Source organism: Crocuta crocuta, unplaced genomic scaffold, assembly GCF_008692635.1.
Source record: "Crocuta crocuta isolate KB4526 unplaced genomic scaffold, BGI_CrCroc_1.0 scaffold57, whole genome shotgun sequence".
NCBI lineage: Eukaryota > Metazoa > Chordata > Mammalia > Carnivora > Hyaenidae > Crocuta > Crocuta crocuta.
The window spans coordinates 4,885,456-4,910,463 of NW_027532163.1; the positions used below are offsets into that span (position 1 = coordinate 4,885,456).

General features: G+C 39.9%; 1 long non-coding RNA gene across 5 annotated transcripts; it reads left to right on the forward strand.

Annotated features, from left to right (window-relative positions):
- Nucleotides 1–1,030: 1,030 nt before the first annotated feature.
- On the forward strand, nt 1,031–24,486 carry LOC144241916 (uncharacterized). 5 transcript variants are annotated; one of them, XR_013338239.1, is made up of 7 exons: nt 1,031–1,201; nt 2,692–2,774; nt 4,831–4,947; nt 6,380–6,531; nt 11,075–11,183; nt 12,815–12,943; nt 13,023–14,015. It is a non-coding gene; the product is annotated as an uncharacterized LOC144241916 (long non-coding RNA). The 5 variants fall into 5 exon arrangements; XR_013338238.1 differs by having other exon boundaries at nt 13,041–14,015; XR_013338240.1 differs by having other exon boundaries at nt 13,044–14,015.
- The last annotated feature ends 522 nt before the right edge of the window (nt 24,487–25,008 follow it).

Sequence of the window (25,008 nt, forward strand, 5' to 3'; positions counted from 1 at the left end):
ATGTGGTTACATGAATCTACACATAATTTTGGGTTTTTTAATTTTATTTTTTTAAATGTTTTATTTATTTCTAGGAGAGAGAGAGAGAGACAGCGTGAGCAGGGGAGGGTCAGAGAGAGAGGGAGTCACAGACTGAAACAGGCTCCANGTCAACGGTACCAAATCCTGTATATACTATGACTCTTCCTTTACATACAGACCTGTGATAAAGTGTAATTTATAAATTAGGCATAGTAAAAGATTAATAATAACTAATAATAAAATGGNGGCTGTCAGCACAGAGGCTGAAATGGGGCTCAACCCACGAACCTGTGAGATCATGACATGAGGTGAAGTTGGACGCTGAACAATCTGAGCCACCCAGGGGTCCCTATACATTATTAACTAACACAAAACCACACACGCACATTACACCATGTCAGATCTCTGGTTCTGACATTATACTATGGTTATATAAAATGTTACTGTTGAAGGAGACCAGGTCAAGAATACATAGGACCTCTCTGCACAGTAGTCGCCCTTTATCCACAGGGATATGTTCTAAGACCTCGGGGTGGATGCCTGAAACTTTCAACGGTACCAAATCCTGTATATAGTATGACTCTGCCTTTACAGACCTGTGATAAAGTGTAATTTATAAATTAGGCATAGTAAAAGATTAATAATAACTAATAATAAAATGGCATCATTATACCCTAATAAAAGTCATGTGACTATGGTCTTTCTCAAAATATCTTATTATCTTATTGTAGTCTACTCCCTTGCCATCTAATGACAATGTCAGGTGATAAAATATCTCTGTGATGAGATCAAGTGAGGTGAACAATGTAGGCATGTGATGTAGCATTAGACCGATATTGACTTTGGGGGTGTGCATCTCTGGGTGGGCTAGGCTACTACTACTATTGACTGTTTAGTTTTCATTTTTGTTTTGCTTTGTTTTCTGTGGTTTTGTTTTCTGTTTGTTTAGAGAGCGCAAGCAGGGGAGGGACAAAGGGAGAGAAAGAATCTTAACTATGCTCCACGCCCAGCATGGAGCCGACAGGGAGCTCCATCCCACAACCTTGAGAACATGATCTGAGCCATAATCAAGAATCTGAGGTTCAACCGACTGAGCCACCCGGGCACCCCTTACTGTTGACCTTCTGATGATATGTTAGAAGGAGGACCATCTCTGCTTCCAAACGGCATTTGACTGCAGGTAACTGAAAACATGGAAAGTGAAACTACAGATAAGGAGATACTACTGTGTAACCTTTGCAATTTCCTGTGAATGCATAATTATTTCCAAAAAAAAGATTTTAGGGGCGCCTGGGCGGCTCAGTAAGTTAAACATCTGACTTCAGCTCAGGTCATGATCTCATGGTTTATGGGTGGGAGCCTGTATTGGGCTCTGTGCTGACAGCTCAGCGCCTGGAGCCTGCTTCAGATTCTGCGTCTCTCACTGTCTCTCTCTCTCTGCCTTTCCCCCGTTCGCGATCTGTCTCTCAAAATTAAATAAACATTCATAAAATAGCAATATTTTCTATAAAGACAGTATCCAAAGGGACCAGGATTCGAGTAAGGAGGTGAGTAAGGCCACTCATGCAATTGTAAGGACTTCATTTAAATTTTTGACATTCTGTTAACCAATAGATTTTTTTTGCATTNTTCTCTCTCTCTGCCTTTCCCCCGTTTGCGCTCTGTCTCTCAAAATTAAATAAACGTTCATAAAATAGCAATATTTTCTATAAAGACAGTATCAAAGGGACCAGGATTCGAGTAAGGAGGTGAGTGAGGCCACTCATGCAATTGTAAGGACTTCATTTAAATTTTTGACATTCTGTTAACCAATAGATTTTTTTTGCATTAAATTTGATCTTTTTAAAATGTTGCATTAAAATGTCTATCTTGATGACTGAGTGTTTTGCTGTCCCCTTAAATTGTGCCCTCAGGAAAAGTGTGTCCTTTGCCTCATCCCAGCCCCACCTCTGCGGCTCATCATGTGTTGCCAGACTGTCGTTGCTGCTAATGACTGCTATGTAAAACACGAGCATTATTTTACAATGTTTTTAAATTTGACTACAAAAATACTGCATGCTCATAAAAAATAAGAGTGTAAAGTAAAATGTAAAAGTCTCTCATATCTTTCTCCTTTCAATCCTGTTTCCACAAGTAGGCCTTGTTAATNAGTATGCTACTACTCTTCTGGATTTGCTTCTCTTTTCAGTTAATGATATAACTAACACATTTCTATATGTTCCTATTCTAGCACATTCTATCTGAACTGCATGGAAATCCATGGCATAGCTATGTCAGAATTTGGTGAATCTCTTCCCTATTGAGAACATTCAGGTTATATCTGGCAGTATTGTTTCAAACAATGCTACGACAACAAAAATCCCTAAATATATTTTTGCATGCCTTTTTTTTTTAAGTTTATTTATTTACTTTAGGAGAGAGACAGGGAAAGAGAGCTGGGGAGGGTCAGAGAGAGGAAGAGAAGTTATCTCAAGCAGCACAGAGCCCGATGCAGGGCTCGAACTCATGAACCATGAAATCGTGACCTGAGCCAAAATCTAGAGTCAGACACTTAACTGACTGAACCACCCATGCACACCAATTTTTACTTGTTTGTTTTTATTTGATGTTTTTATTAATATTGCCAAATTGCCATTACAATATATCATATATCTTTTCATCCTTCACCAGTATTTTGGGAGCATCTATTCGCCCTCTCTGTTACCAACACTGAATGCCTTCAATTTAAAACCTGTTTTTTGCTAATCTGAAAGGTAAGAAATGGAACATCATTGCTTTCTTTTGATACTCTTTTGTTATCTTTTTATAGGTTTATTAGCCATTTACTGCTTTCCTATGACTTTTATGTTCTTATCCCTTGCCCATCTTTCTATTGGATCATTAATTTTCTCCATATGGATCAGTGTGAGCTCTCTGGATACTGAAGAGGTTAATCCCTCCTGTGTCATGTAGGATTCTTTCTGTCTCCTGTCTGTTTCTTTATTTTATCTTTGGAAGGTTTTCTGCTGTTGTTGATTTGTTTCTGTGGGCCTTTTCTTGCCACATGGAAATTTCAGAATTAAAACAACTATTTAAATAATCAATTTTATCCCTAATGGTTTTTTTAATGTGTCGGGTTTAGCACAGCCTTCCCCATATAAACTTTTTTTTTTTTAAGTTTACTCATGTTTTCTTCCAGAGTTTTTGTTGTTATGGCATTTTTGTTTTTGAGAGATTACGCCATTGAATTTCCTTTTGAAAGAGATAATGTAGAGATTCAGACAACCTTTGTCAAAAGGCCTTCCATTTTTTGAAACATAGTTTATTGGATTGGCCATCTTACACCACTGTTTTTGAGAGGATAGCTTTACAATATAATCATGTTTATATATACTTCCAATCATTTATGAATTTCCAATTCTTCCCCAGTTTACAATTCTGTTTACTTAGTAGAATCTTTTCCATATCAGTTTATAGTATGCAAATCACTGGAATTTAACGAAAATTTAAATATTTGATAGGACTATTTCTTTGCTTTATTTCTTTTGATCTGCAGTTTTTTTCCTGACTCTTCTCTTGTTTGTTTTTCTAAATGAACATTAGAATAATTGCATCAAGTTTTTAAAGACCCTGCATTCTGACTGGCATCACACTAAATTTATAAATTCACTTCAGGAGAATTCATATCTTTTAATATCTTTCTAATAATCTTCATATCTTTTTAGTTCCTAGGCAAAGAGAACACATGTCCATCAATGTGTTAAAGTCTTCTTAGGCACCAGGGTGGCGCAGCTGGCTGAGTGTATGATTTCAGCTCAGGTCATGATCTTGTGGTTTGTGAGTTCAAGCCCCACATTGGGCTTCCTACTGTCAACGCAGAACCTGCTTAGGATCCTCTGTCCCTCTCTCCGTGCTCCTCCCCAGCTTTTGCTCTCAAATATAAATAAATAATGGGGCGCCTGGGTTGCTCAGTCGGTTAGGTGTCCGACTTCAACTCAGGTCATGATCTCACAATTCATGGGTTCGAGCTCTGCATTGGGCTCTGTGCTGACAGCTCAGAGCCTGGAGCCTGCTTGGGATTCTGTCTCCCCCTCTCTCTTATGTCCCCTGCTCGTGCTCTGGTTCTCTCTGTCTCTCAAAAATAAATAAATAAATACATAAATACATAAATAAATAAATACATAAATAAATAAATGATTAAGGGAGCCTTGGTGGCTCAGTAGGTTAAGCATCTGACGTTGGCTCAGGTCATGATCTTACTGTTTGTGAGTTTGAGTCCCGTGTTGGGCTCTTTGCTGACAGCTCAGAGGGGGAACCTGTTTCAGATCTTGTCTCTCTCTCTCTCTCTCTCTCTCTGCCCCTCCCCCACTCATGCTCTGTCTCTCTTTGTCTCTCAAAAATGAACACAGATGTTTAAAAAATTAAAAATAAATAAATATTTAAAAAAATAAAGTCTTCTTGTACAAAATAATATTGCCTGGGCGCCTGGGTCGCTCAGTCGTTAAGCATCAGACTCTTGATTTCAACTCAGGTCATGATCTCATCATTTGTGAGTTCTAGCCCGATGTCAGCATAGTGACAACATGGAGTTTGCTTACGATTCTCTCTCTCTCTCTCTCTCAGTCCCTGCCCTGCTCATGCTCACTCTCTCTGCCTCTCTCTATGTCTCTCTCTCAAAAGAAACAAACTTAAAAAAAATAATTTTTTAAAATATATATATATTTAAAAATAATGATGATAGTGCATTATGTTGCATACCCCTGATTAAGAGCTTGGGGAGCGAGATGTTTTCTATAATTCTATAATTATTATTCACATTTATTTTACAAGGAACCTCATTCATTCAATCAACAATTATGAAGCACCTACTGCATGCACCGCACACCATGTTACATAATGAAAAGATAATGAAGCAATGAAGCAGTCTCAGCTCTGATGACTTATCAGGTAGCCATTTCTAATACTATTAATTATATGAGTAATTGCAGATTAATGCAGTGATTGTATGACAAAGGCAGTACAGTGTGCTATAGAATACAGAATCACAGAGTTGGAAGAGAAGCTTACTTTCTATGGGAGTTTTTGGGGACTTCCAAGCCATGACATGTCAAGTAGATATTGAGGAAAAGTGAGCATTTGCCAATAGTGTGTTGTCCATTCATGTATCTACTAGAGTTGTGGTGTTGCTCAAAAAGATTGTTTTAGTTAAAAATAACAAAATAAATGAATAGAATTCATTAAAATGCAATTTGTTAAAAATGAGATCTTACATATGAGCAGATTTTCATCAATATGAGTGAGTTCTTCAGATCGTAGAGATATGAATTTTTAACCATTCTATGTGGTGCAAATACTTTCCACAACAGCTTTATTATTTTTCACGATAAAAAAACCCAAAAATTGAAGACTGTTGAATCTATCATTTCCCGTTTAATTTTTCCTATTGTTTCAGTCTTTCAAAAGCTACCATTTCTGCAAAGATCTTGTAAATGGGGTCTCATTGTGGCCACCACGTTTTAATAATCCCATGGAATTGCTGAATAGCGTCCAAAAATGATGAGAAATGAAAAGTAGTTTTCTGTTTTTTCCCAAGTAAAAATTTAAATAGAACAGACCAAAAAGAGAACTTGGGCATTGTCTCCAAGAATAATACAGAGGATGTGAGCAATGATTTTCCATGTCCAATAATTTTGTTTGAGAGAAAATGAGTTTACAGTGATATAGATACATTTTGGATGAACACAAGGCAGAATTTACCTGCTAGAACAATGAAATAAAATCCCAAACAAGATGAGGACCTTCATTTTCATAGGTTTTTCCCAAGATAATGAAAATCATTTATACCAATGATTTACAAGCTGGACTTCTTACTTGGAGAAGCTTGGGGAAGGTAAGGGAAAGGTGGGGGTTTACCAGAAGGCAAAGAGCATGTCCCTCTATCAGTTTGTACATAAAGATCTAGAAAAACTGGTTCATCTAGTTGATAGATGGGTGTTGACTGGTGGGATGCTGATTCAACTGATAGCTCAAAGTCTCTTCTCAATATTGTCTCATTTTAGTAGTTAAAGATCAAGTCACATTCTTTTTTTAAAAATATTTTTTAATGTTTTATTTATTTTTGAGAGAGAGAGAGAGAGAATAAGAGTGGGGGAGGGACTGAGAGAGAGGGAGACACAGAATCTGGGGGTGCCTGGGTGGCTCAGTCAGTTAAGTGTCCGACTTCGGCTCAGGTCATGATCTCATGGTTCATGGATTCAAGCCCCACATAGGGCTCTGTGCTGACAGCTAGCTCAGAACCTGGAGCCTGTTTTGAATTCTGTGTCTCCCTCTCTCTCTGACCCTCCCCTGTTCACACTGTCTCTCTCTCTCTCTCTCTCAGAAATAAATAAAACATTAAAAAAGAAAAAAGAATCTGAAGCAGGCTCCAAGGTCTGAGCTGTCAGCGCAGAGCCCGACATGGGGCCCAAACCCATGAACCACGAGATCATGACCAGAGCCAAAGTTGGACACTTCACCAACTGAGCCACCCAGGTACCCTGATCAAGTCACATCCTTTAAAAATAGTAATTTTGGTCACAGCTTTGTGATTTTTATGATCTGTATTAATTCCTGTTTGGCTCACAGTCCCCTCAAATCCAACATAGTCATGAAATTACATAAAAGCAAAGAATCAAAAGCATTGAGAATATAATTTTTTTTAAACAAAGGACCAAAAAGTATGTTTTTCTGTGGTTTAGAAATGCTACGCTGGTGGGAAAGTTAGATATAAATAGTTTAGCACATTCCCAAACTCTCAAATTAACCAAATTTCTTTTCGAAGGGCGGGCATATTCAGCATATAAATCAATGGTCAAAATCTGGTCTTTAGTGATATTGAAATCAGACATAAAGATGTATATTTTACATTTTGAAAAGTCTTTAATTGACTCGTAGAGCCATGGCAAAAGGAGATTGAGAAGTTTTTCCAGCTGCATAAGATTTTCAATGAGTTCCCTAAGGTTGTGGATGAGTATCTTTAATTTTAAGATTGAGCTGATTAGGAAGGAAATGTGGTGTCAGGCATTAGAACCTCGTTTTTATTATCTAGCATTTATGCAATTCATTTCCTCTCTGAGTTGAAAAAAATACTTTATAAGATCTGGTTAATGAGAGCAAAGTTACATTTCAGGGGCTGGAGCAGGAGGTACTAGAAGACTCCCGCTGGTGGCCAAGCCAGGCCTCACAAGGCTTTACATTGTGTTGGTGGGTCACCAGTAACTCATGTCTATCACATTTACTCAGACTCAGAGAGACTGACTCACGCTAACAAACTACCAATTCTCTGAGGTCAAGGATGGAGGGAGGGAGCACACATATTTGCCTTTCCTTCCTCACCAAATTCTATGAAGTCACTGTAGAGGGACTTGTAAGAAGAATAAATCTATAGCCATGTGGGGAAATAATAGGAAGCTTCCTTAATGAGCCACAAATTTGGAATTATTTCTAGAAGGAAAAAAGCAAAAGAAGCTATATTTTTAAAATTTTTTAAAAGTTTACTTATTTTGAGAGAGAGAGAGAGAGAGAGAGAGATAGTGCAAGTGGGGATGGGGCAGAGAGACAGAGAGAGAATTCCAAACATGCTCTGTACCACCAGCACAGAGCTCAAGGGAGGCTCAAACCCATGACTTGTCAGATCATGACCTGAGCCAAAGTCAGATGCTTAACCACTGAGCCACCCAAATGCCCCAAAAGGAGTTATATTTAAAATAAAATAAATCCAGTAGAATATCACAGTTCAAAACGCATGCAGGATAGGAACTGGAGCATTAGGAGGACTGGTTTTGGGGAGTTTTATGCTCAGAGCTAATGCAAATCACTAATTCATTCTTCTATTCACCAATTACAAGTTAAGCATCTGTTATGTGCCAAGCACTGTTCTAGGCATTTGGGTCCCTCAGTGAACAAAACAAGATTCTTGTCCTCTTGGAGCATATGTTCTAGTGGGATGACACAGACAATAAAAGATAAACCTAACAAATATTTCAGCATGCCGGGTAAGGATGAACTCCACGGAAATGAAAAAGTTGATGGAGGCAAACATATTTAATAAGGTGGTCAGGGTAGGCCTCTTTGAGAAGGACTAGAGAGTTAGCCAAGAAGCTATCTAGGGGAAGGGCATTCAAAGCAGAGGGAACAGTGAGTGTGAAGGCCCCAGGATGGGAGTGGTGTGCTTGTCATGGTCTAAGACCTTCAAGGAAGCTGAATGTCTAAGGAGAGTAAGTAAGGAGGAGAGTAGAAAAAGATCAAGTTGAGATGTCACAGGCAGCTGGATTGTGCACCCTTTTTATGGACCTTGGGTTTTAATCTAAATAAAATGGGAGCAGTGTCAGGTAGAAGAGTATAGGGGAGGAAGAGAATTCTTTTTTAAAAGTTTATTTATTTATTTTGAGAGAAAGAGAGTGTGCAAGCAAGTGTGAGTGAGCAAGGGGAGGGGCAAAGAGAGAGGGAGCAAGAGAATCCCAAGCAGGCTCCACACTGTCAGCGTGGAGTCTTATGTAGGGCTCAAACTATGAACACTGAGATCATGACCTGAACGAAAATCAAGAGTTGGACACAACCAACTGAGCCACTCAGGTGCCCTGTTTCTGAATACATTTTGAAGGTATAACAGGATTTCCTGATGAATTGGGTGTAGATTGCGGGAGAAAGAGAAAAGTTATCAATGATCCACATTTTCTGGCTGGAGCTGCTGGTTGGATGAGATTGACCTCAACTGAGATGGGGATAACTACAGGTAGAGAAGGCTATGTGGAATCTGAGAAAGGGAAAGGTGGTCATGAGTTCCATTTTGAAAGTGTTGAATTTGAGATATCAATTAAACTTTGAAGTGGAGATGGCAATAGGCAGTTCTCCAGCATCTGGAGTATGGAAGCGAGGTCTGGGCTGGAGAGATCTATGTGGAGGTTGTTGGCATGTTTAAAGCCATGAGAGTGAATAAGATCACTACATGGGACAGTATAGATATGGAAGAGAAAAATGACATTAATTGATTGAAGGAGAAAAAAACTGATGATCTCAACAGATGCCACAAAAGATTCAATAAGCTTTATTTTTTTTAAAAAAAATGTTTAATGTTTTATTTATTCTGAGAGAGAAAGAAAGACAGCGTGAGCAGGGGAAGGTCAGAGAAAGGGAGACACAGAATCTGAAACAGGCTCCCGGCTCTGAGCTAGCTGTCAGCACAGAGCCCGATGCGGGGCTCGAGCCCACAAACCATGAGATCATGACCTGAGCTGATGTCAGACGCTTAACCGACTGAGCCACCCCGGTGACCCAAATTTAATAAGCTTTAAACCCTCATTCCTGATTAAGAAAACAATGGTAAGAACAAAAACCTCAGCAGGCTAAAAATATAAAGAAACTTTATTTAAAGGGAAAAAGAAGACCTCAATATATATGGTGGTGAATGAATAGTATAGTATTCTCTAGATGGAAGCCCCAATATATATATAGCTTCTCTTTGTTTTCTCTGCTTGATATTTCTCAAGTTACAAAGCAAGACAGCCAATTGTAACAAGTAAAATAGTACAGTGATATATAAAGAATAAGTGAATCACCATTTCATCCCCATCTCAATCCCCTTTGAGGTAACAAATGTTAACAACCTGGCATTTATCCCTTTACATCTTTTTCATGGCTCATTCACTATTACAAGCTTTTGTGCAGCCCACAGTTTTAAAGGTTTGCCTGCAAGCACTTTGTTTTGACAAAACAGAAGCATACCATACACATTACAAGCTTTTTAAAATTTAACATTTCATGGACACCCCGCAAATATGTAGATATAGATCCAACTTTAGTTTTTTTCCCTTAATATATATATACGCACACATATACACTATACACATATGTATATATAATGTATATACACATTAATGTTTGTGTACAGATAGAGATAGATAGATAGATAGATAGATAGATAGATAGGTAGATAGATCTAGATCTAAAACTAGTTTTAAAAAAATTAGGGGCCACCTAGGTAGCTCAGTCGGTTAAGCGTCAGACTTCAGCTCTAGTGGCTCGTGAGTTCGAGCTTGGTGAGTTCGAGCTCTACGCTGACAGCTCAGAGCCTGGAACCAACTTCAGACCCTGCTTCAGATTCCCTGTCTTTATGCCCTTCCCTCGCTCGCGCTCTGTCTTTCCCTCTCTCAAAAATAAACATTTTTTAAAAATTAAATTAAAATTTAAAGATGCCTGGGTGGCTCAGTTGGTTAAGCACCTGGCTCTTCATTTCTGCTCAGGTCATGATATCACACTTTGTGAGCTCGAGCCCTGTGTGGGGTTCTCTCCCCTCTCTATCTGCTCCTCCCCCCAGCTATCCTGTGTGTGCCTACGCGCCTGAGCGTGCCTGTGTTCTCTCTCTCTCTCTCTCTCTCAAAATAACTAAACTTGAAAACAATGTAGATCAGCTCTTTTTTTTCCTTTATCCTTCTTACATCTACCCAAATCTCATCCCATTACCCTCCACCTGGCATAAACCCTGCTAACAACTCTATGTAGAACATTCCATGCTTTGGGGCGCCTGGGTGGCTCAGTTGGTTAAGCAGCTGACTTAGGCTCAGGTCATGATCTCAAAGTTTGTTAGTTCGAGCCCTGCATCAGGCTCTGTGCTGACAGCCTAGAGCCTGCTTCAGATTCTTTGTCTCCTTCTCTCTCTGCCCTTCCCCTGCCCACACTTTTTCTCTCTGTCTTTCAAAAATAAACTTAAAAAAAAAAAAAGAATGTTCCATGCTTTTCCCCCAAGCTCATGAAATCATCAACAGCGAAGTTTGCGTACAAATATACGCATTTACTCATAAACACACATTTATATGTATATACTAGTCATCCCTAGGAGCCGTATGGTACACAATTCTCAGCATCTTGCCTTTCTCTCTCAATATCTTGTAGAAAGCCTTCTAATTCAGAGGGAGAAGTTGTTCTTCTACCTTCTTAGTAACTACATAGTATTTTGTGATACAGGTACACACAGTTTATTCCACTCTTTCCTTATAGGCGCTCAAAGTATCCATTTTGATATCCACTTTGTTTTTAGGTTTTTGGCACTATAATTCTGCAGTGCACAGTTTTACAAAGAGCCTTCTGTACTGGTTCTTTTATTTCTACTAGCTACATTCACAGGAGTGCAATCCATGGATCAAAGGGTATGTGGATTCTTTATTTTTATAGATGCTGCTAGATAGTCTTTTCTCAAAAGGCAATAACAATTCACATTTTCACAAGCAATGCATGAGATTGCAATAGATAATATCACTCTTTTTAACTTTTTGCCAGTCTGGTGGGTGTAGAGTAATGTCTCATTATTATTTTAATTTTCAGTTCCTCCACTGCTGGTGAGTTTGGCTGTCTTTTCATATGTTTATTAGCCATTTGGATTTGCTTTTCTGTAAATTGCCTGTTTATACCTTTTGCCCTTTTTCGAAATTGGAAGGGTTTATCTTTTTCTTATCACTTTAGAAGAATTCCTCTCATTTAAGAAATATTAACCCTATATCTGTTACCTGCATTGCACTTATTATTCTAAATGCATATTTTGACTCTTAATTTTGTTTATGGTATCTTTCACCATATAAAAGTTTAACTTTTATATATTATAAAATATATATATAATTTATATATTATTATATAATTATGTATTATATATAAGTTTATCTTTTATATAGTCAAATGTGTATCTTTTATACTTTCCATGTTTCTGATTTTAGTTAAAAGGTATTCTCTGTCCCCTAGATTTGCATGTAGTCACCTAAATGTTCTTATAAGATTTATTGTTTACACTTAAGTTGTTAATCCACTTGAAATTTATTTTTGGGCTTGTGAAATTGGGATACAAGTTCATTTTGTTCTAGATGAACAGCGAGTTATGCTAGCACTGTTTATTAAATAAACCATTCTTTCCCATAGAATTGAAATACTACCTTTGTCACATATTAAATTAAGATATATATTGAGATCTATTTTTGGATCCGCTCTTGTGTTCCACTGATTTGTCTACTCTTATGCCAATACCAGGTCTGTTGTATTACAGTGATTTTTATTGTAGTGGCTTTCAGTTGAAGACAATTCTCTCATTATTTATCTTCTTCATAGTTTTCTTTGCTATTCAGGCATTTATATTTCCCTATGGATTTCAATATAATTTTCTCCAACTCCCTCCACCCCTCAAAAGGATATTGAGATAATAAATGGAATTGTGTTATGTCTATTGAGGGGAAAAATTGATATTTTTAAAATCTGTAACAAATTCAGTATTTCTTTAAAAAAGAAATAGTACTATCACATTTTAAAAATTAAAACTTTCTTGATGGAATTAAATGTCTAGTCACTGTTTAAATTTCTCCACTTATCTCATGATTATTTACTTTGCTTGTTGGATTCAGGATCAAAATAAACCCATAAATTGTGTTGGGGGCAATTGGTTTTTAATTATTTTAAGTCTGTAGACTCTCCCCCTGTCACATTTATTCCTGCGACTTATTGAAGAAAATAGACTGTCTAGTAGCATCTTCCTACGCCAAATTTTGATCATTGCACCTCTGTGGTGCCATTTAATGTATTCCTCTGTCTCCTGTAGTTTCTTTGTGTTAGCGGCTAGATTTTAGAAGTTTGATCAGACACACGTTCAATTTTCTGGCAAATTCTCTGCATAGAAGACACAGGGTGTCTGAGTACCTCTCTTTGCTGCTTAGCACTCCACTCTCCACTGAGTTGTTAGGGGTCTTCCAGGGGTGATATTTTAATTCCATCATTCCTTCTTTATTGTTAACTGGAGCAGCTCTAGAAGTTTCTTCTACAAAGATGCCGTGTCCTTTACAACCACCTGGGTACCTGGAGTACAGGTAATGCAGGAAAACAAGATAAAGGATTGATTCCAGAAGAGCCGGTTTCCTGGAATCCTCCAAAGGTGACCACTGAGTTTTGTCCAGTTTGTGTCTTTTGTTAAGAACCAGTGGGCCTAAAATATTGATGTGTTTCAATTATAGTTATTAATTTTGTTTCAGCAGCCTCTGGGAGCCTCTTCAGGCTGTCTGGTGTGTCCTTTGCACACAGCGAAGGGAATCTTTGTGGTCATATCAGAGGAAAGGAAGCTCAGATGCAGGAGGCCTGGACCTGTCCTGGCTGTAGCCCCAGGGACACTGCTGCCTTCTAGGGAAAATGAAATGGGACCACCATCTGGGCACTTGGCATTATCGGCTTAGTCACTGTTTCTGGACTTTTTCAGTAGACAGAGTAGAAAATGGTGTTTATTTATCAGATTACACGTGTCATAAGTTTATATTAATAGTTTTTGTTTTGAGAGAGAGAGGGCGCAAGTGAGCGAGGGCAGAGAGAGAGAGAGAATCCCACGAAGGGCAGAAAGAGAGAGAAGAATGGGGTGCCTGAGAGGCTCAGTCGGTTAAGCATCTGACTTAGTCTCAGGTCATCACCTCACAAGTTGTTGGTTCAAGCCTTATGCTGAAGAGCCTAAGTAACATCATTTTGAAATTAGGGCCTCCATTAAGAGCAACCTCGGGCTGCATGTAGCCCCAGATTGCTCAAGGTTAAAGCCATCCTCGGACCGCCCTCAGATCAAAAAACATTCCTGTGGTCTGAGTCAAGGCTGGGAACTGCAGATAGTTACTTTATACAAAACTAGCCAATTTCTCACCACTTGCCTGAACCCCACATGGGCCCTTTGAACTCACCTCATAATTGGTCATTTTCAAAGGATTCTCAAAAGTCATGATTGGGTCCCACCAAAAGTAATGAACACCTCACAGATACTGAATGGTCAAAGCTGTTACCATGGGTGCTGTACAATTGTAATTGGTGCTTATGTGATGACGCTGTATGTACAACGTGTGCACTGTGACATCCCCATCCCTTACCCCTTAAAAACCGTGCTCACTATTGTTCTTGGCTTCACCTTGTTGCCTCTACACCGGTAGGCCGGTGAGCCCCTGCTCGAGCTTGTAATAAAGACCCTTTTGTACTTGCATCGGTGTCAGCTCCTTGGTGGTCTCTGGGGACTCGCGAATTGGGCACAACAATGTCAGGCTCTGTGCTGACAGCTCAGCCTGGAGCCTGCTTTGGATTCTGTGTCTCCTTCTCTGCCCCTTCCCTGCTCGCTCTCTGTGTCTCTCTCTTTCTATCTCAAATATAAATAAGCATTAAAAAAAATTTTTTTTAAGACAGAGAGAGAGGGAGAGAAGCTGCGCTCACCCAAAGTGGGTCTTGAACTTACACACCGTGATATCATGACCTGAGCCAAAGTCAGATGCCTAACTGACTGAGCCACCCAGCCACCCTACTAATAGCTGCAATTCAAATTAAAGACTCCAGCCTTTCTACTTAACTAATTGATCTTTCCTTTTGGCCACACTAAAAAATTTTGGTTGTTGACAATCCCAGTAGAATTAGTTTACTTGACGCCACTCTGCAGGCACTACAAGCTCAAAATAACCATCTCCACATTACCTCCAAAACATGAGATTTCTGAGAGCAGCTGAAGATAAATTTTGCAATTCTTTTCTTGCCCCTAGGGCATATCTCACTAGGGATGGGCTATCAAATTACTGTGCTTTAAAAATCACTTTATGTAGGTTCTCTCTGTATAGTTGTGCCACCATCCTGATTTCAGTTGAGTTGGGTTCATTTGGTTACTTTCAGTTTTCAGAGACTGCTTGTTAAAAATTTAAATTGGATGTGTAACTATGTAATAGATACATGGTTTTAAAGTAAAATCTAAAAGCAAGACGTATTCAGAAAAGTCCAGCTTCTGTGCCTGCTTATTCACTACTTCCCCTAACAGGGAGTCATCTAAAACTGCTGTGATGGCTAATTAACTTTCCAATTTTAAATGTAAGTAGATTTATGCACCTGTGTCTATATACTAGTATGTGTATATGTGTATTGTGTATCTCCCCTTTCTTAAATGGTAGAGAGCTGTATATACTTCTCTCTAACTTTTTTCATTTAACAATCTATCTAAGGAGAGACCACGTTTTCTCCCTAATGTTGAGAATTTTAATGTTTTCATCCAGTGGAGTTCCCACTCTTTCTAGCTTCTCAGCCTTGAATTGGCCAAAGCCCTCAATTGGGTTTTCAAACGCACCCTTCAGTCATATCATGCATCCTCCCTTTCTAGTCTGTCGACAGCATCCAGCAGGTTAGATATGTTATTTTATGATGTTATCTTTCCCCATCCAAGGGCAAGGTATATGTAAATGTAAGGGTATTAGTTATATCTCATATTTATACATAAATTTAATTCAATCCCAAGTCAAATCTTAACTGGACTTTTTTGTTGTTCTTTTTTATTTATTTTGGGGGCGGTGAGTGAGCACAAGTGGTGGGGGGCAAAGATAGAGGGCAAGAGAGAATCCCAAGCAGGCCTCATGCCCAGTGCAGAGCCCTATTCAGGGTGTGGTCTCATGAATGGTGAGATCATGACCTGAGATGAAATCCAGAGTTGGATGCTCAACTGACTGAGCCACCCAGGTGCTCCTTAGCAGGACTTTTTAAGGGAGCTTAGTAAGCCAGTTATACATTCATAGGAAAGACAAAGAGACCCAAATGGCCATGAGTGTTTTGAAAAGAAGAAAAATGAGAGAAGATTTTCCCTGCCAGATATTGGAGCATGTGCTGAGAGGCTACAGTGTAGACTTAGTTTACTAACATCTGCTCTTGGCCATAACGAAACAACCAGCATCCAGATTTAACTTCCTCCCAACATAATGAAATTACTAGACAAAATATATAAAAGAACAGTTTCAGGCATTGGTCAACAGGCAGCACAGAGAAGGAAAACAAACAAGGTGAACCATATGATTGCCCAAGCCTCCTGCCCACAGAGAATTTCTCAGCTGCAGTTCAGGGAGGAGCATCCAACAAGAGTGACCACTGACCTGAGCACAGAGTCAGTGTCTGAAGAGGTCAAGGCAGCTAGAATGTGTGGGGCACACCAGAGAGGAAAGAGCTGCATGGAGAGAGCTCTGAAGATGTGCAGAAGGTTTCCTTTGAGTGTCTCTGCCTAGCACTTATCAGTACATGTGTATCTTAGTATCTTTTGCTGGGACAAAATACCATAGGCTTGGTGGCTTAAACAATGAACATTTATTCTGCATAGTTCTGGAGGCTGGAAGTCCAAGATCAGAGTACCTGGTGAAGTTCTTGGTGAGGGGACCCTCTTCTTGATCATACCCTTATGTGGCCTTCCTTGGTGCTGCTTGTAGATAGAAGAGAGATCCTGTGTTTCCTACTCTTTTTAAAAAGGTGTTAATCCCATCATGTGAGCTGCCCATTCCCCCCTGATCTCATCTAACCCTAATTACCTCCCAAAGACCTCACCTTCAAATGCCATCTTGTTGAGTTTAAGGTTTCAGTGTATGGATTTGGGGGATTCAAACATCCATGCCACAGCGATGTATATGAGAAAACCACATGTAAGTGAGAGAAAGACCACCAGAAAGGATCAGGCAAAACAATCCCCACAACTAGCTTTAGGGTAAAGACAAGCTTTGAAAGGATCAGGTTCTTTCCCAATATCTTCACTGAGCCCTAAAACAAAGCCCAAAAATATTTAAAGGGACAAAAAATACCCTGTGTTGAGCAAGACAAAATTCATATTATTTGCACCCAATGAAATTTACCAGACATGCAAAAAGCCAGAATAGTATAACTCATAATGATGAGAGGAAAAAAATCAATAAAATGGACCCAGAAATAATACAGATGATGAAACTAGTAGGCATTGGCATTAAAAGAATAATCTCAAGTTTAAGAAGGTGGAGGAAGGCAGGAATGTGTGGAGAAGAAGCACAGGAGATATGGGAGAGACCTACATGAAACTTCGAGTGACTGAGGTTTTGAAGACTGAGTCATTCAGTGAATTGGCCTTTGGTGAATTGGTTTTTAGAAAATTGGCTTTTCGAAAACTGACCACGAACTGTAGCTCAGACCTGTGGCTAATATCTCTTCACTCTTGGAATGGAAGTAGCACAGCTGGGTATCTGTAGGCATTCCTCTTCTTGTTGGAGAAATGTGGACAAGAGCAGTGTGGGTGTTCTTCTTGGCAACTTACACCAAGGAGGAGGAGTGGAGAAAGAGAATGGACTCCCTTTTTAGGCATGCAGATCCAAGAGAACAAGAACCAAAATCCTGGGTCACACAGAGACTCCTTAATCCCACCCAATTGAGAAAATGGACTAGTGGAGATCAGGCTCTCGCTGGGTGGGTGGAAATGGTGAAATCTTCCTCCTTGGTACTTCCCCATGAGGAAGATTGCTTGAAACGTGTGTAAAGCTGGGGGTGGAAGGAGAAACATTCCCAATACACGAGTAAGTTCCAAGCATTGTGCTGTGGATTCAGCTTCTGGGGATGTGGCTGCTGTTCTCAAGTTTCTCAGTCTGGTGGGATTGATTCCTTATTTTCTTTTCCTTCCTGTTTTCTTTATAGGCTTCCATTCATTTTACTTGCCTCTTAAAGAATTCAGTACCTGTATGGGGCAGGTTACAAGGTGCTGCCCTGAGCTTTCTACTGCTCTGTTTATAAAGTTGACATGAGAAGGGGAGACACTGCTATTAACTACTAGGTTCTAGAACAGGGTATCCCTTAGACTCAGGGAACCAGGGCTCAAGCCCTGAATGGCCCAGATTTCATGACCATTCTCATGACCCTGTGAGTTCTGGGTCACTCAGGGCTCCACGGGGGGTCTTCTTGAGCCAGTATTCACCCACTTGTCCAGTTGTCTAGAGGGCCAAGGGAATGTGTCTATTTGGAGTCCCTATCCCTGGGAACCTGGACAGGAGCCATAACAATGGGGCTGGGATGTCCATGAAGGGAAGGGAGAGAAAGTGTGCGTGCCACAGGTCAGGAGCATTTATTTGTACCCTTGACCCAGACCCCTTAAATGTTGGCAGTAGACCTGTTTGCCAATGCTGAAGTGGTCTGATTTCTTGCTGGTGGAACCCAATATTATTTTTCACCAGCCTGTACACTTTCTCTGGGGACTGGATGCTGTATCAGAACTCATGGCTTTACCTATCACTCTGTATCATGTATTTTCATCTCTCATTGACTCAACCCCTTTGTCTGGGCTTTCATCCCCAACACTTTTCAGAAACAGCTCACATAAAGGCCATCAATGGGTTCCATCATTCCAAATCCAGTCGTCAGAGGTCTGTGCCATCTTATTTCAGTGTTCATTTTCTATTGTCACTGAAACACATTATTACACACTTAGCAACTTAAAGCCACAGAACTTATCTTATAGTTCTATGTGACAGAAGTTTGACAGGGGACTCACCAGGCTAGAATAAAGGTGTCAGCAGGACTCCATTCCTTTCTGGAGGCTCTAGGGAAGAATATGCTCCTTTGTTTATTTAGATTTATTTGCAGAGTTCAGTTTCTTGTGGTCATAGGATTGTTTTCTTTGCAGGCTCTCAGCGAAGGATTGTTCTCAGTTTCTGGAGGTCACATTCATTCCTTCGCTCACTGCCCCCTTCCTCCATCTCCAAAGCCAACAACAGAGGGTTGGCTCCCTCCCACGCTTTGAATCTCTCCTTCCTCTTCTTTCATCACATCAATCTGACTGACTGTTCTACCTTCCTTTTCCATTTTTAAAGCCCATTTGATTATACTGGGATTGCCAGCATAATCCAGGATAATCTCCCCATCTTAAAGTCTGTGAGCTTAATTTCATCTGCAAAGTATCTTTTTGCCACATCATGTAATGGATATAGGGGAAACATCCAGAGAATGAAGATCATGGAGCAAAAGTCTTGCCTACCTCACTGGGCTTCCTAGAAACATTGAACGTTTTCTTCATGATATGTTTACTTTTCTTATGTTAAGGGGCCTGGTTTTGATGGTTGGTTCTTCTCCATTGTCTTCCTTGGCAGATGAAAGGACACTAGGATGATGCCAGGGCCTGGTTCTTATTCATGGAAGAAGTGATCTCACCTAGTTCCATGTTTTCAAATAGAATCTCTATGCTGATGATGCCTAAGTTTATATCCCCAGCCCTAAACTTTAGTCATATGTTTAGCTGCCTCCCTGATATCTCCACAGAACGATAAGCATCTCAAACTCAGCACAACCAAAATAGAACACTTAAAATTTTTTTATGTTTATTTATTTGTCTTTGAGAGGGAGAAAGAGTGTGAGTGGGGCAAGGACAGAGAGAGAGGGAGACAAAGAATTCCAAGCAGGCTCTATGCTGTCAGTGCAGAGCCCAACGTGGGGCATGAACCCATGAACCATGAGGTCATGACTTGAGCCGAAATCAAGAGTCAGATACTCAACTGACTGAGCCAGCCCAGTGCCCCTCAAAATAGAACTCTTTATTCATCCCCTCCAACCGCCCCCCACCACAATCCTACCCACCTTAGTCTTAATAAACAGTTCCACCATAAACCCAGTTGATCAGATGTCTTATATTCTTCTCCTTTCTTTCTCCTTTCTCAACTTTCTGTTGAGACAACCCACTAGCATGTCCTGTTGGCTCTGCTTCAAAAATAGATCCCAAATCCAATTATGTCTTGCCTGCTTTGTTGTCATCTGGGTTTAGTCACTATCACTTCTCACCTGGGTTACTTTAGAAGCTACAGTATGAGTCTCTTTGCTCCCGTTTTTTAATTTTTTCCCCATAGTTGATTCTCCAATGGCAAATGGTAGCTAAAGTGACTTATTAAAAAATAAAACAGAAATATTGCTGCCTTGTTTAAAATCATCCAGTGGATTTCCACTGAGGCTGGAATACATCCAAACTCCTCACAATGACCCATGGGCCCTACACAATCTGGTCCCTGCTTAGCTCAGTGACCTCATCTCAGCCCACTCCCTCTTGTTCACCACCTCCATCCACGCTGGTCTTTTCCTATTGTTAACACACTCATACTAATTTCCTTCCTTACACTTCCGTGCCTGGAATATTCTTTTCCAGTTCTTGAAAAGGCTGGGACCCTCTTGCTTTGGTGAATGGAACTTCTAAGAGAAGCCTTTCCTAGCTACCTTCTCAATATACTCCCTCCTTCTTGTAGCACTTTCTGTCATTCTCTATCATACTATCCTGTATTATTTTCCTCACAATACTCTTCAATATCTAAAATTCTCCTATTAATTTATTGCTTATTGTTTATTATTCTCCACTGGAATATAAGTGTCACAAGACCAGGAATCTTTTCTATTTTGTTCATCACTATAGCCTTAGCATCTAGAACAGTTCTTGACATACAGTTGCCACCAAGTAAATATATGAATGAATGAATGTAAATATGAAACTTTCAAGCTTTCTGACATGTTATTTCGAATGTGTTTGGAAGTTTTTCATATTGAAAATAAAGAAACCAACTCTAATACCTTAAATTGGGTTTCTTGGGAAACAAATTCTGATATTGATATTAGCATACAGGAAGTGTATGAGGGAGAGCTCCAGGGATCAAAACAAGTGAAAGGGAAGGGAAGAGAGTAGGATTGGACAGAGAAAAAAGTGTGTCTGTGATAGTCCCCCAAAAGACTGAAGCCAATCCCACTGGGAACTCCAAAGCTAGGACAGCTCTTGAAATTGGGTCCAGATCACAGTGGGCGGGACCAAGATTTTTATTCCCATAATGTTAGGTCACTAGACACTGGCTACCCATCAGCATTGCAATAGGTCTCAATGCTGCAATGAATCTTCATTGCCTCCTTCCTCTACTGCCCATCTATTTTACCCTCACTCTCAGGCAGCATCTTTGGTGATCCTGATGATTTACCTGGTAATAAAACTCAGACCTTCAAATCTTAAGGGTCTGAGGCCCTGGTGACTATGCCATTCTCAGTCTATATATAGCTACTACATTTGTATATTTATCATCAAAATTAGAAAACAGAGTATCAAGAGATGCTCAAATGAATCACCTGAGTTGAAAACATATTCTTTTTTTTATGCAACAGCAGCCTTATCTCCTTCTTGTGACCAAAGCCAATTATTTCTGCCAGGATGGTGATTCTTCTTCCTGCCTTCTAGTCCCTTGGCATGAAGAGCTTAGAGAGCACAGTTGACTGTCATGGTGGAAGTATTACTTTTTACGAACCAGGAACCTTAACTATTCAGAATCCAGAATTTCAGGAATGGAAAGTACACATTCCCAAAATGAATAATTAAAAGTGAAGGAAAGTGGGGATACTCTTTCTCCCAACTTCTGATTCCCAGACCTATGTATTCGACCTACTGGGGAAACAGTACCATATAAAAGTCATTTATTTAGTGTGGTTTTTGTTTGTTCATTTTGTTTGTTTGTTTTTTAGAGAAAGACAAAGAGAGACAGAGCACAGAAGAGGAAGAAGAAGAAGAAGAAAAGAAGAAGAAGAAGAAGAAAGAAAGGGAGAGAAAGAAAGGAAGGAAGAAAGAAAGAAGGAAGGAAGGAAGGAAGAAAGAAAGAAGGAACTGGAAAGGAAAAAAGAAAGAACGAAAGAAGGAAGGAAGAAAGAAAGAAGAGAAAAAAACAGAGAGAGAGAGAGAGAATCCCAACAAGCAGGATCCAAACTCAATGCAGAGTCAAAATTAAGAGTAGGATGCCCAACTGACTGAGCCACCCAGATGCCCCTGAGGTCATTAATCATCAATTTAGATTGTGCATTGCATTATGGCAGACAGCATGCCATCTTCAGAAGATGTTGTGTCTGAGCCAGTTGTGCCATCATACTCATCACTTCCGGGTCTTGCAGTATGTGATATGTGATATGAACAGTGTATCTCCTGGTTATATGTCTGTTCCAGCATCTCCTTTAATGTTAAGTAGGTCCCTTTGTCTGACACAATAGTATGTGGAATCTCATAATAGGGGATTAAATATTGCATATGCTCTTGGACAATAGTACTGGTTGAGGACCTGTGGATAGAAAAAGCAAATCCTTATCCAGAGTATTTGTTTATTCTTGTCAAAATGAATGGCTACCCCTTCCAGGGGTGATGGTATCAAATGTAGTTAACCTGTTATTGCTTTGTTTCTTGGAGAAATTGTATCATCCTGGGCATTCAGGATTGAGGTTTCTGTTATGAAAAGGTTGAACATTCAGTGGTGGCAATAGTTAGATCAGCCTTGTTGAGTGGGACCCATGCTGTTGCAACCACACATAACTTCCATCCCTGCTACCATGACAATTCCATTCATATGCTCATCAAGCCAGCAGTGGAGTGGCTGATGACAGAGACCTGTACATCACTGGGTGATATGTGGTTTATTAGTGCCTCTTCCATGATGGATGTTCTCTGATAGGCATTAGCATATGAAACAAAGATCTTCACACTTGGTGCCCACTTCATCTGCATGGCTTTACCCTAATCTTCATTGTCTGCCATTGTACCCCCAATCTTCCAAGCTTTCTGCTTCTAGACCCCTGACCAGATGGCCAAGCTATTCAGCATTGCCCATGAATCCCTGTGTGTTCTCATTTCTTTCCATGCAAAGTGGCTGAGTGTGTGGGATGATATCTCTTCACCACTAATCTTTCATGATCGTGCTGAGTGAGGCAGCAGTGCAGCCACTGTTCACTTCTGGCTTTCATGAACAAACCAAATTGAGCCATTTGTGAATCCATCTCAGGTTTTTCCCTCTTATGTCAACCTGATCGTTGAGATGTGAGATGAGCAGTGGTGTACCAGTAAATATTTAGCAACTAGCTTACTGAAAAGGAGAAAATTTATGTGATTTGCAGCATTTACTCATTTTCATGGTATAAATACTTCAACTATGGTCAGTTTCAAACTATCAATGTGATGCCAATGGGATGGCAACATTCCTGAAAATTTAACAATGAGCTCTCGTGAATTGGTACAAACTGGCTCCATTATACATTACAGCTGAGGGAGAGGTTGGTGTAAAACGGTGGTGGATGATCAAGCTACATGCATGCTTCCTGCTCTTGCAGCTTTGTGCTATCTGGCTTTATAGGTGTCCTATCCTAAAGATTCCTCTTCTGCCTGGGCCCATCCCACTTTATGGCTTGGAAGAAGTCATAGAACCTAGCTTATGAGGCGTTGTTCTAATGTCATGGTCACTTGATGTTCTATGATGAGGTACCTGTCTCAGAGCCTGATAGTACTACCAAAGCTGTGTTTTGAAAAGTGTATAATTCTCTGTAGTTGATATGGTTTTGATCCAGAATCCTATGGATCCACATTGTGATTCTCCAATTGTGGTTATGTACAATTCATATGATATCTCTTTCAATCACTGATACCTCTGATGCTGTAGGATCTGCTGTGTTGTATGGCCCAGAAGACTAGCTGTTTGCCCTCCACCCTGGACCTGTGGTAGAGACCTTTCCTACTGTGTTGCCCAATATGTGAGTTGGAGCAATATTTCTGGGAATATATTGTTTCTTTAAAAAAATTTTTATGTTTATTTATTTTTGAGAGAGACAGACAAGTGTGAGCCAGGGAGGGGCAGAGACACAGAATCTGAAACAGGCTCCAGGCTCTGAGCTGTCAGCACAGGGCCTGACACATGGTTTGAACTTGTAAACCATGAGATCATGACCTGAGCTAAAGTCAGATGCTTAACTGACTGAGCAACCCAGGTGCCAAAGAATATATTGCTTTTAGAACTTGAAGAGACCAACCCAGCCGGCATTGTGCTTCCTTGCACATGATGGCAAGGAGAGGATATCCCCGCATAGCAAAGATCACTAGACCCTAAAAAATTACTTAGGTGGCAGATTCCTGAATCTTTTAAGTTTTGCCTCCCTCAAGAGTGCATGTGAATTACCAAGGCCTCCCAACTCCTAGGCACTTATTTATTTGGTCTAGCTAGTATGATGTCATCAATTTCCCAGCCCAGTGTGATATTCTGTGGGAGGTCCAGCTGGTTTATGTCTCTTTAGACTATGTTATAACAGAGGACAGCAGAGTTAACATAGCACTGAGCAAGTCTATAAATGGAAACTGTTTCATACTCTGAAGGAATGTGAATTCTGATTCTTGTTTTGATAGGGATAGAAAAAGAGTGAATTTGCCAGGTCATTGTCATATATCACATACCTGAGTCCATCCAAATCTGTTCTAGCAGCTGCAATTGGGGATACTATTTAGTTAGGTTTGTGATAGTCAATTGCCATTTTCCGGAATCTGTCTGGAGTTTGCAGAGTCCAGACCAGTAAGCTCAATGGAGGTATGATGCAGACTACTACCCATCCATCTTTTAGATCTTTAAGGGAAGCAACAATTTTTACATTCTTTGTCTTATTTCTTTTTAATGTGGTAAAAATATACACAACATAATGGCTACCATTTTAACCATTTGTAAATATATGGTTCAGTTTTACTAAGTGTGTTCACATTGTGCATGTACTCATCTCTAGAAAGTTTTCATGTTTCAAGACCCTCGGCCGCTGAGCAAGCGTTTGTAGCTTGGGTGGCGGCGGAACGGGCCCGACCAAGGCTTAGTGCTGTGACCTGTTTTGAAAATAAAGTATCTTGAAATAAAAAAAAAAAAAGAAAGTTTTCATGTTTCAAACAGAAACTCTATGTTCATTAAACAAGAAATCCCCATTTCTCCCTTTACCCAGCCCCTGGCAATCACCATTTTACTTTCTGTCTTCTGTACGAATTTGACCAATCTAGGTACCTCAGATGAGTGGAATCATATAATACATGTCCTTTGGAGGGGGGAGGGGCAGAGGGAGAGGGAGAGAATCTTAAGCAGGCTCCATGCCTAGTGCCAAGGGGGCCTGATGCGGAGCTCGATGCAGGGCTCCATTTCACAACCATGAGGTCATGACCTGAGCTAAAATCAGGAGTCGCTTAACCAACTGAGCCACTCCATTTTACATTCCCAACAGCAATGCAGAAGGTTTCCAATTTCTTCACATCCTTGCCAGCACTTGTTTTATTTTGTTATAGTAGCCATCCTAATGGGTGTAAAGTGGCTTTTCATTGTGTGATTTTTTTTTTTTTAAAGCTTTATTTATTTATTTTGAGAGAGACAGAAACAGAGACAACATGAG